The sequence below is a fragment of the Nanorana parkeri genome, unplaced genomic scaffold (genome assembly GCF_000935625.1).
Source record: "Nanorana parkeri isolate BGI_ZX_2015 unplaced genomic scaffold, ASM93562v1 scaffold84, whole genome shotgun sequence".
Classification (NCBI taxonomy): domain Eukaryota; kingdom Metazoa; phylum Chordata; class Amphibia; order Anura; family Dicroglossidae; genus Nanorana; species Nanorana parkeri.
The window spans coordinates 1,468,037-1,480,919 of record NW_017306352.1 but is presented as its reverse complement, the minus strand read 5'-3'; positions in this window follow the sequence as shown (position 1 = coordinate 1,480,919).

Here is a 12,883-nt window from a genome sequence, read left to right as displayed (position 1 = left end):
GCCCCATGGTTGGTTTCAGTGGGAGGACTAGTGCCCCATGGTTGGTTTCAGTGGGAGGACTTGTGCCCCAAGGGCTGGTTAAAAGTAAACAAATGGATGCTGTTTTGGGACCCCTAAATTTCAGGAACACAGGGATCAATTTTCAGGGTAACATAGGTACTTGCAGGCACCACATACCACCTGTATGTCAACCCTGTAACACTAGGCATATTTTAGGCTAGGATAGATTATTTTATTGGTCTCCCGAGCAAGACTAAATAAATCAAGGTTTTTCTTTTACTAACTTTGACAGCATGGCTATTGAAGCCCAGTTCCCAAGAAAAAGGGGCCTTCCTGACTCTTTTAAGAAATGCTGGTCAGCAAATTCCCATTTACGATCGCACGTCTTCCTTCGAACAAGCGGGCTTGCGATGATCGCAATTACGATCTGCCTGTGCAAAATGGGCAGATCGTACGTTTTTTAAATTACTTTACAACCCTCGCAAGACAAAGTCTTGTGAGGGTTGTACAGTGTATGGCCACCTTTAGACCTGTCCTTCCAACGTCATCTCTCCCCCTCCTCTGCAGCAGTCTAAGGTCCTATAAATCATTACGTTTATACTAGGGCTGCGGAAATTAAGGATTAATTCCTCGATTAATCGTAATTTTTTTTGATCGATTAAAATTCTTTTGATCGGTACTCCCCTTTCCGCCGGCTTCCGGGTCTTCCGTGAGTTCCGTCGGAGATCCGGTGACGTCACGGACATCGACGTCACCGGACTCCTCCCCCTTCCCCAAGTGTCTCCATCGGAAATTCCTACAAGTCCCGTGGAAGATAGACAATCTGCAGGCTTTGCTGCAAAAATGAAGTTTCTTCACATTACTCATGAGATGAGTGTTGCTGCATTCACTACTTTTTTTTAAGGTGGACTTTGAATGGATTTTGCATCCCCATAGACATGTATGGGAATGCAAAACAATCAAATGCCCATTGACCTCCTAGGGGGTCAGATGGGGTCCCTTGAGGGAGTGAAGTCAGGCGGTCGCAGAACTCGATAAGTGTCGACAGATCACTGGCCCAAGTGGCTCCGTCGGCTAACGAAGGGAAGGGGGGGAGTTTAGCGCCACTATACAGCGCATCTGTAGTAAAGAAAAACTAAAAAGGAAATGACTAAATCTTGTTGTATACAAGGCACCGCATTTTGAAAGATCATATCTGCAGGGTTAATGATTTTCAGCATGCTATAGAAGCTCCAAATGGTGCTATGCAAATACCAACTATGTTGGTAGATATTCCCCCTTACTTCCTATGCTGCTGACAACGTTTTACCAGAATTGAGAGCAACACAGGCAGAAATAAAACTGTTCACATTGAAAGGCGTTGACACTTTGCGTTAAAAACATGCGACATTGTCAGGAACCATAGCACCTCCAGGTGGCGCTGGAACTAGGTCCTGCGGTTCCTGTGCTCACCTGCAGGTGTTTCCAGGGTGGGTGGAGCTGGAACCTGCAACCCCGGTGCTCACCTGCGGGTGTCTGCCAGCTGTCAGCGATTATTCATCACCTGGTACTACCTGGGAGGGTATGTAATCCCTCCCTGGAGTCAGGACTTTGGCTCAGTATTGTTTCCATGTCCTGAATCCTGGTGCCCCCCTAGTACCCTGACCTTCTCCCCCCCTTGTGTTACTTTGCTCCCTGGGTTTACTTGTCCCGTTACCTTGTTGTATGTGCTTGTGTTTACATTTAGTTAGTTACTATTACTTGTTTGTGGTTACTTGTGGGTGTTGGTGGGGTTATTTGTGTTATGTTTTGTGTGTGTATAATAAACGGTATATAAGCTCAGTGGCAGTTTCTGGTGTGGTCACGTATTTGGTCCTCCATGTGGGTACCTGCATACGGTGTGAGGACACTAGTGCACCGTACCATGACAGACATGCTTGCAGTGCCATTACTCGTTAATGGAACCCCAAATGTGGCTGGGAAAACGTGCATTTATTTCATGTGCGTTGTAGCAAGTTAAATGTGCACAAACACATGGTGAAAAAATATGCCTGCAGCAGAATTTGCTTTGCCACATTTGTCACGTGTGGACAGCCCATTGAAGTCAATAGGCTGATGCGCGGCAATGGCAGCAAAAATGCAAAGCGCATGCAAACACACATGAGTGCATGCGTACGCACAGGGCTAGCTTTCGCACAAGACGAACCAAGGCAGGCCGCGGGGAAGCAGGGAGTAGAGGGCAGCAGGGGTGTGGAATTCCTATCCCCCGACGTCCAGGACATGCAGTGCCGGGTGAGTAGTTGTTTCTACATTTAGCCCTGCTTTGGGCAAGCAGTGCAAAGCATACAAGTGATCTCGGCAATGTCGCCAAGATCACTGGTATGCAACCTGCAGGTCTGCCATTGTCCATGGGGTGGTTTGGCGGGTAGGGGGGCGCATTGAGGAACCTGGCCTTGGGGCAGCAGAAAGAGTAAATTCGGCCCTGCCTATACTATTATGTCAACAATCCTTGTTTCATGAAAAAATATATGACATGCGCATGCTCACGGAACACCGAGGTGTGAACTGGGCCTTAACTACCTCCGGGTCGGCCGTATAAAAACGGCCGTCCGGGAGCTCTCTAGATCTGAGCGGGCGTCTTTAGACATCCGCTCAGACACGCCCCCTCGCACGCGCGGGAAATGTCCGATATTTAAAAACAGGCAGCGATGCCTGTTAACATACAAGCGATCCGCCGGCTATATTTGACCAAAAAACTGGGTAATAATAAATGTTTCCTAACATAATGTTAAAAAAAGTTTTTTTTCAAAATTTTCAGCAATTTTTCCTAATTATAGTAAAAAATTAAAACCGCAGTGGTGATTAAATACCACCAAAAGAAAACTATATCTGTCCCCAAAAAATGGTATAAAATTCATTTCAGTACAGCGTTGCATGACGGAATAAATGTCAGTCAAAGTACCGCAGCGCTGAATACTGAAAAATGGCCTGGATGGGAAGGGGATCTAAACACCTGATCTTCAAGCAGTTAAACTTGTCCCATTTGATGCCTTTATCAAGCCTTAAAGGAGAACTATGGGGTCAGGGCTTGTCCCCATAGTTCTCCTTAGGGTAACGGGAGGACACAAACTAGCGTCCTCCCAGCACCCTAAGCTCAGTATACCGCGAGCCGTAGCTCGCGGTATACTGAGACGCCGCAGCGGATCCCGACATCGATGTCAAGATCCGCCCAACTGCGTGAGTGAGAGCTGGCTCTGCCTATCTAGAGGCAGAGCCAGCTGTACCCGCCCCCTTCCGTTCCGCCAGTCAGCGCTGGAGGATCGGAGCGGGGAATCCATCCCCTCTCCTGTCACGGCAGAGAGCCGTGACAGGATATAGAAGTGAGCGAACACCGGCATGTGTTCGCTCACCTCCCGATCAACTGAGCCGACCTGTGACAGTCTCATTGTCACAGGTCGGCTAGAACTATGAGGTGAGTGAAAAGCACTCACCTCATAGTTCTCCTTTAAAAGGCCACTGTTATATAGGATGACTTGACTGGTTGATGGTTTTTATTGCACTGTGTATAGTGATGTTTTCCTTATTAATGTTTTCCTTATTAAATAAAGCCCAGTAACGTCATACATCACTAGGAGATGTCATTAGAGTAGCTTAAGATGGTTTCACTGCGACTTACTGGAGTGGGCTGATTAGGATATCATTTAGTTTCAGCAGCAGATGATGTAATATGTTTTATATGATTTCATGGTATTGTACTAAGTCAGCGTGTTTATGTCCTCGCTGAGGTCATCTGAGATATTGTCAGCGCCCACAATCAACTTTAACTCTTATATAACATTTGCTAAACTGATGACGTACAAGTTTTATTTCATGTCACTTTTTTATGGAGAAAAAAACCAAGAACCTGAAAAACAAACCTTGTTGCTTGATTCACTCATGGTGAACACATTTGCAGTTTGCCTGCTTATCTCGGGTTATTTAACCACTTGCTGTCCGCAGCTATTTCTTTTTCTCTTTTTGCACACACAGGATGTTTGGCTAGAAAGCAGCTTAAAACCCCCCAAACAATGATATATTTTCTGAAAGTGGGTACCCTGTAGAATAAAAAAAAAGTTAGTTAGTTAGGCTGTGCATTGTCCCAGCTGAAGATTGCATTCAGCGTTCAGGCCAAACCAGGTGGATGGTTGTTGCCAGCATTATCTGTATTGTCCTGCTTTTGCCCTCCTCCTCTCTCCAGACTTGAACCTTCAGCCCATCTGAGCAGTTTATGCTACAGGCCACATTGACAGACACCTACAAATGGCTGCAAATCCAACTGTTCCTATATGTTTATGCAATTGTATCCTTTCCTTTGCCTGCAAAACAAAAAAAGGTTATGTTAAGCTAGCAAATATGACTTGAACATAAAGGGGGGAATTTATCAAAACTGGAGCAAACAAAATCTGGAGCAGCTGTGCATGGCAGCCAATCAGCTTCTCTCTTTTATTTTCAAATCTTAACTGAACAAACTGAAGAGAGAAGCTGATTGGTAGCCCTGGGCAACTGCTCCAGATTTTGTCTGCTCCAGTTTTGATAAATTCCCTTCATAGTATCTTCTGTTAAGGTGTGCAAATGTTTAGCTCTTGAACAGACAAACTCCAGAAGGGGGAACTTGGCGTTAATTCCTGACCTGTGCTGGTGCTTGGCTTACCAAATTTAACTCAATAGTTCTTCTGTACTCTTCTCTGATTTAGATTCACTTTGTTACTGGGACCTGACTGAGTGCCTCAGTGGACAGTGAGAGTCCCCTTAGTGTCCACTGAGGATCTCTTATTGAATGGTAGAATGGCAGTTGGAAGGACTTGTGCATAAAATCATGGATGCCAGTAATAAATAACTAAATCAGAGAGGAGCACAGAAGAGGTCCAGATGACTGTTTTGTCCCCCAAGAAGACGTAGCCTGACGATGTGTTGTCTGCTGGGATCAGGGAGGGCCTACGTATTTGACATTGTTGCCAAATCCGACCATAACCATTTGGAAATGTCAAAGGTTCTATAGGCAACTTCCAAGATAACAGAGGGCCCATCATTAACTTATACCCCATTCTTTATTACAGCAGTATAAATAATTAGAATAATGTGTAAACAGCACTAGAAAATGAACTGGATACAGATGAAGAAATCTAACTTTGATTGCACAGTTCTCTGACATAGCATTTTAAGTTAGCCATGTGTACCTCAATTTTGTGCATGTTTCCCCCCAGATGTATGGAAGTATGTTCTTGTGCCTCTAAACACGTGTTTGCGATTTCATTTGATTTGATCCAAATTGCGACCATTATTGTGATTGAAAATATGTTTTTCAATACATTTTTGTTCAGATTTTTTTTCAGCATGCCCTAAGAGGTAAAACAGAAAAAAATATTCTGAAATCAAATGTAGACGTACACCGATGATGTCACCACATAAAATCAACTTTATTCAGACTCAACAGTCCTGCCTGCAGTCTGTCCTCTCTGACGTGTCTCATCCAAACTGGCATAATTGTAGAGCGGTGTCGTTTTGGAGTTTGGCTGCAGAAAAAATATATTGTTCAATATACCACACACCCTACAACTCCAGCAAAGAAGACTGGACTTCATTGATTGGTCAAGTCCAATCAATGCCTTTGCCTAAACTCAAGAAAATTGATTAGATGTGTTTGAAAAATGCCCACACACTTTTTTGGACATGATTAGGGTATTGAAAAGGATGGTCCTTTGGAGGATGGGACTGACATGCGTGCACCTTTTGCTTGGCCTGTATTTATTTTAAATGGCAAGGCACACTATGTTCATCCACCTTCTAAAACCAAACCACATAAAAATTAAGGACATCAAATTAAGGTTTTTTTTTTGTCCAAAATGTGTCCTCGTATTTAGGGAACCCTTAAAAGCAAATTATTTAAGCTTTGAATACCAAATATATCTCAGTCCATAAAAGAGCTGGAAAAAAATCTTTGCAAAGCTTGTGATTTGGAGCACCTCTTGCTATAATATTCTCCTCTTCTAAGGTAATCCTTGAGCTGGGGGGGCAAGTTACATGTTGTTTTCACATTTCTCATAATAAAAAGTGTATAAAATGGTTGAAGGAGGTGGAGTTGGGATGGCAGGGTAACTAATGGCAGACCAAAAGACCTTTGTGATCTACCTGCTGTGAATCAGTGGGTAGAATCTTGAACTTAGTAGGTCAGTTCACTCACTCATCTCTACTTATTTTCCAGGAAAGCGTTAGCCGTTCAGATTGACTTACTGTTTGCTTGGTATTTCTCTTGAACGTCTGCAGCATATCTTGTTGAATGTGTGAACTTTTAGTCTGATTTTGGTCAGCAGTGAGCTGGGTGGAAAGCTTCAGAAAGCAAGAACAGATCAAGAGAAAGATCTATTGGTTTTAAGATGTTCTCAAATGACGAACAGTTAGTAATTATTTTGTTTGTGTTGAGTAGCAAATATGTGCCTCTTCATGAAGGGATTATTTGGGGGGGGTGGATGCAGTTGTTCTCAGTAGCTTTTTAGGGCGGCTTCAGACTATGGTCTTCCTGATCCTTACTACCTGCTAATACCTACTTAAAATTGAACCTGTACCTTGCACAAGTAGGGCAAAGAAACAGGTTCACTTTAATGCAGATCTCCACAATGCATATACTTACCTTCCTTTTACTTCCCTGCTTCTCTGTCCAGCCACTGGGAGTGAAAGGAAAAACCGGTGTAAGCTACAAGTGACCAGACAAGGCTCACATGTCCCAGCACTGTGAGGTGGGTATGTCAGATGCTACCCCAAACCCTGAATAGGCAGAGCACATTTTCCATATTCATATTCATTTTGCCTACAAGGATGTGCAGAAGAGGCAGAGTGCACAGAAGTGGAACATCTGAGAAAACATTAGGAAAAAGAAGCAAGAGGGGTGCAGGAACACATACAGAATCAGGGAGGGAGAGCAGAGCACATATTATGATGACACTGGGGAGAAGGAGCAGAGGATGCTGAAAAGGGAGACACTTATGATACTGGATAGAAGGAGCAGAGGGTGCAGAACAGGGCGAACCTTATGACACGGGAGAAGGAGCAGATTATGCAGAATGCCAATGTCTGTGAACTTTCATTTTGTGCAAATAACGTCGAAAAGCGAATGTTCTTAATATATCGTTTTTTCAGGTTCAATGTTTTGTGATGTAATACGGCATTATGGCCGCTAGATGGAACTGAGGAACATAGGAAATAAATGCAGTAATGAAAAGAAAGTATATTAAAGGAGAACTATGGGGTTAGGGCTTTTCCTCATAGTTCTCCTAAGGGTAACGGGAGGACACAAACTAACGTCCTCCTGTCACCCAAAGCTCAGTATACTGCGAGCCACAGCGAGACAATTATGTTTGGATCCGCCCCGCTGCGTGAGTGACAGCTGGCTCTGCCTATCCGGAGGCAGAGCCCGCTGTACCCCCCCGTCCGTTCCGCCAGTCAGCGCTGACAGGCGAGGGGGGAATCCAGTCCCTCCCCTGTCAAGGCTCTCTGCCGCCACAGGATCGAGAAGTGAGCGAGCGCCGGTATGTGTTCGCTCACTTCCCGATCTACTGAGCCGACCTGTGACAGTTTCATTGTCACAGGTCGGCTCAGATTAGGAGGCTTAGTAAAAATCACTCACCTCATAATTCTCCTTTAAAAACATTTGTTTTGCCATTATTTGCACAAAATGAACATTCACAGATATTTGCAGTGTGAAGGGCCCAGCAAATTGTTATAAATAGACTCTATAGAATGAGAGCAGAAGAAGAGATCCAGGGGAATCAGAGGGCCACAGTGGAGAGGAGTGCAGTACTGAGGATAAGAGGAAAAGAAGGGGGACACATAGAAGGAAAATCTTGACAGGTAGAGGTCAGAATGTAAAATTTGGGCAGTGCCTAGAAAGTCGAATTTGGGCAGTGATGAAGAGATCAGAGAGGAAAGCAATGCATGCGCCAGAATGTGTAAAGCTGAATCCTCCGATAATAGACAGAAAAAAGGAAGTGCTTTTTCTTTATTATACACGATACAGCTCCAAGAAATGTAACTACACTTCCAGGATTAATCAAAGCAGTTGCATCAGTCTCTGCCCTGATAGAGATTACCAACGAATGTACTTCCACAGTCACACACACACACTAGGAACAATTAGGGTGGATGCCACTTAAATTAAAAGTACGTTTTGGGGCTGAGGTATGAATCCATAGTAGTTGAAGAAGCAAACACTTGGAGAATGTGCATACTCCAACAGTGTTCTTGACGGAGATGCAGCCCCGGATAACTGGGGGTCACTGTGCTATCCTGTGGTGAAATGTTTAATATACACCATAAAAGAGAACTATGAGGTGAGTGATTTTCACTCATCCTCATAGTTCGAGCCGACGTGTGACAATGAAACTGCCACACGTCGTCTCTATAGATCAGGAAGTGAGCGAACACATATCGTCGCTCGCTTACTTCTTAATCATGTCCCTGCAGAAAGTCGTGACTGTCACTCACGGCTCCCTGCAGGGATTCCACCCCTCCGATCCTGACTGGCGGAACGGACGGGGGAGGGTACAGCTGGCTCTGCCTCTAGATAGGCAGAGCCAGCTGTCAATCACGCAGCGGGGTGGATCTTGACAGTAATGTCGGGATCCGTCGCGGCTGCGGAGGTCTCAGTATACCGCGAGCCGTAGCTCGCGGTATACTGAGCTTTGGATCACGGGAGGATGCTGGTTTGTGTCCTCCCGTGACCCTTAGGAGAACTATGGGGAAAAACACTTACCCCATAGTTCTCCTTTAACCTGAATTTTATAGGTGGGTGGCAATGTGGTTAATGCTATTGCCCTACATATATATACTGTGGGTGTTCATATCTTGATGTGCAACAAGTTCATGTAATCCCCTTGTATATGTGGGTCACCTCGGTGTGGTCTGGCCTTCTCTTATGATGCAAAAAAACAATGAAGCTGAAAGACACATAACATGAACTAACACTGCTACAGCCATCACATCTACCCATGATTTGCAGCTCAGACAGCCTTGCTCAGAAAATGTTATCTTTAGTGAAGTGACAAGGACAAGCCTCACAATGATTCAGCAGAATTGTACATCTTCTTCTGTTTGGCACTTGAAATGAGTAATAGGAGAGAAATAATGGAATTAGTCGTGTTTTTAGACAGATCTCTGTACAGTTGCTCTTTTTGCACAATATTTCAAAACTATCCAGAGGCACTCTGTTGCTAAGCAGGCCTGTGAATGCATGGAAAAATGTGCTCGTGTCATTTTGACATAGTGGACTTGGTTTTAATTTAATTATTTTGTACATTTAATCAAACGCCAGCTTGCAATGTCCAAAGAATAAACAATTTGGACAGAACTGCTATAAAAGCTAATACTAGAAAAAAATGAGCACTTCGCTCTTGGGGGGGGAAGGGGGGTTCCTGGTAAGCCAAGTCACGGGCTTGTCTCTTGCACCTCTCGGGATTCTTTGGTAAGATCTGCATCTTAATTCTCAGATGCTCCCAAATGTCACCGCCACCACAAGTCAAAGGGTGAGTCACTCTTATCCAATGGATTCTTCAACATGCAGTCAGGAGGTCCAGAGACTCGAACCGCTAAGAGAAAATTGCATCCTTCAAAAGAAATGTTTATTAGTTTTGCATATTTTTTTATGTTCAGGACTAAAAAAAATATAATTTTTTCAAATATAAAATGTAGCATATTAATGTCTTATATTTTCTTTTTGAGCCAGCAGATGGAGCTTTAGGCTCATTTTCACAGTTTCTATTTACCTACAGCTGTTAAAACCATGTTTACGGAGTTCAATAACTCAAGCTGTATCCACGTCCCTCTGCACCTGCCTAAAAGTAGATAACCGCTGTTGTGCTCTCCCCATAGTGCTGTTGTAATCATTTGTCATATATTTTTTAATCAAACAAGGATTGTTGACATATTTATATATTGTATATAGGGTTAGACAGTTAGATACTGTATATATTAAAGGCTGTTTACTTTTCTGACCATGTTTCATGTAACACCCATATTGAAGATGTCACCCCTCCCAACCTCCTCCCACCCCCCACTTACCTGAATCGCAGGGCTCTTCCACCCATGAACTGAATGTCCAGACCGAGGTACGGACATGGATGGGAGGGAAAATCTGCAGGGGCCAGAACATTGTACACGTGATCCACTAATCAGGGTTGTCTTACTAAAAAGAAAAATTGTAAATTTGTTCAGCTTAACCTATGATCCAAGCAACCAGGGGCGTAACTAGGGCCGCATAGCAAAATTTTGTATGGGGCCCTGTGATTTCTAGTTACACCCCTTGAAGAGCCCACTTGAGATCCCACACAGCTCACCTGAGGGTGACCCTGCAGAGCCCACCATAGACTTTCTATGGTGGGCTCTGCAGGGTCACCCTCAGTTGAGCTGGTCACACTCCTTACCTTGAACAGCGGCACGTTCGAAGCCATAGTGACCCAGGCGGCCCGCACTGCATCAGGGGGGTGTCCTGGCCGGGCCACCCTGTGCCCGGGCCCCATAGCAGCCGCCTGGGTCGCTATGGCGATTGTTATGCCACTGCAAGCAACCCCACCAAACGCCATAAGCCAGACAAATTTCTATTTTCTTCTATGCATTTTACAATACTCCTTTTGATTGTTGACTCAATGCAATTGGCTTGTACTGCTGGTCCCCCGCCTACAATTCCTTAATGCAAGGAACTAAGGCGGGCTAATAAAAGGACAGATTCAGGTACTCATCAACATCTCAAAAGATATGAAAATTGTTTAAGAATACATAGCTAGAAAAATGTTTATTTTTTCTACCCCATAGTTCAGCTTTATAGTGAATAAACTGCAATTAAAGGAGAACTATGAGGTGAGTGCTTTTCACTCACCTCATAGTTCTAGCCGACCTGTGACAATGAGACTGTCACAGGTCGGCTCAGTAGATCGGCAGGTGAGCGAAAACATACCGGGTTCGCTCGCCTCTCGATCCTGTCACGGCTCTCTGCGCGGATCCCGCCATCTAAGTCGGGATCCGCTCCGGCTGCGGCGTCTCAGTATACCGCGAGCTGCAGTTCGCGGTATACTGAGCTTAGGGTAACGGGAGGAGGCTAGTTTGTGTCCTCCCGTTACCCTAAGGAGAACTATGGGGAAAAACACTGACCCCATAGTTCTCCTTTAAGTTCCTATCTGCAATCAGGCCCCTGTGCCATCACTCTCATCCCCTATATTAAACTTACAAAGGCAGATATTTCATCACTGGCAGTTGTATGTGAGATAACTTCCCCATCTTCAGTGATCAAGCTCCTATAAAGGCCACAGTGTCTTCCTTCACCTGACAACATTCATACCAACGTGCAATCAATCGAGTGTTCTGTCGCAGTTGTTTCATGAATAACATAAATTATATCTCTAGTTTAGTCCATGGGGACATTGAAAGATATTTACCATTAGAGAAATAAAATACCTATTAGTGCAATATTTGTAAGTGATACCATTTCAGGCACTATCACAATCAGTCAGACCCATAGGCGTGTGCACAGAGTGTGCCGGGTGTGCCTGGACACACCCTAATCACACCAAGTGCAACACCGAAACCGCAACATCGGGCGCCATGAGCCGGTGGAGAGATCACAAAGATCTCTCTGTGACCGTCTCAGCTATACAGAGTGCAGCAGCACTTGCCACTTACATTCCTCACACAACCGCTGCAGTTCTCTGTGCCTGGGAAGCTGCAAGAGAGCAAAGGCTGCGGCTTCCCATTCAATCAGGAAGCCAGGCAGCTGGTCACATGACCACCTGCTAGGCTCCGTGCTTCATTACTGCACCCCTGCTGGAAGAGGTACAGAACTGTTGAGGAGTTGGAAATCTGGGATGCCTCAGGTCTATGTATGTATTATATATATATATATACATATACTGTATATATATATATATATATATATATATGTGTATATACACACACATACACGAGTGTGTGCGTACTTTTGTGTGCACACCCTAATGCAATAGGCTGCGCACATGCCTATGGTCAGATCAAGTAGGGCTTAACTTCCTAGGGATTGGTAGCAGTATTGAGCATTATATGTGGTCATTATTATGAGAGCCCACCATTGGCCTCCAGTGAGATCTTACAATAGGCCATCATCAGCATCATTTGATAAGAAAGGAATTGATGACATTTTACTGTTTAACATAGTTGGTGATCGTTCCTGGTTTCCAGAGATTCCACACTTTGAAGATTGTCTCAGGAACCATTTGTTCACGAAAACTTCTCTGGTCTCCAGTATTCACCAACTGTACCATAAAATCTCTTTTCCACATTTATAATTTAAAGTGTACTTCTAGTCAAAAATTTTCCCCTGTTTTGGTGACCATTGTCATGGGACAGAAAGTAATGGACAGTCCACATTTTTACAGTTGTCACCAGAGCAGGAGGTGATGGGATCCTCCAATAGTGTCACGGTTCTGGTATAAAAACTATCTAAGAGAGGATTTCCTCTTGATTTTTATAGATTTCCTTTCACTCCCCATCTTGTCTCCAGCTCATAGCCATTCTCCAATATATCAAAAAACGTCTTGGCTGTCTTTAATTTATTAATGATATGATGGTTTTTTTTATGAGTTTGACAAGCAGGAGGTAAAGTAGAAGTCCCGATAAAACATGACCATTTTCCTTTGGTGCATACCTAAAGTAGTTGGTGTGGTTAGAATATAAAGAAAGGAAGGAAAATAACTCAGATTTTATATCAAGAACATGTTTTTTGTGTGGCGCCTGTGATTTAAACCACGCAAGACTATGGTAGGGATTCAAGAAAAACTTTTGCAGGGCACTGTATATCATAAAAATTTAATATCAAAGAATGCAAATGGGAGCATATGCTGGGGGGTTG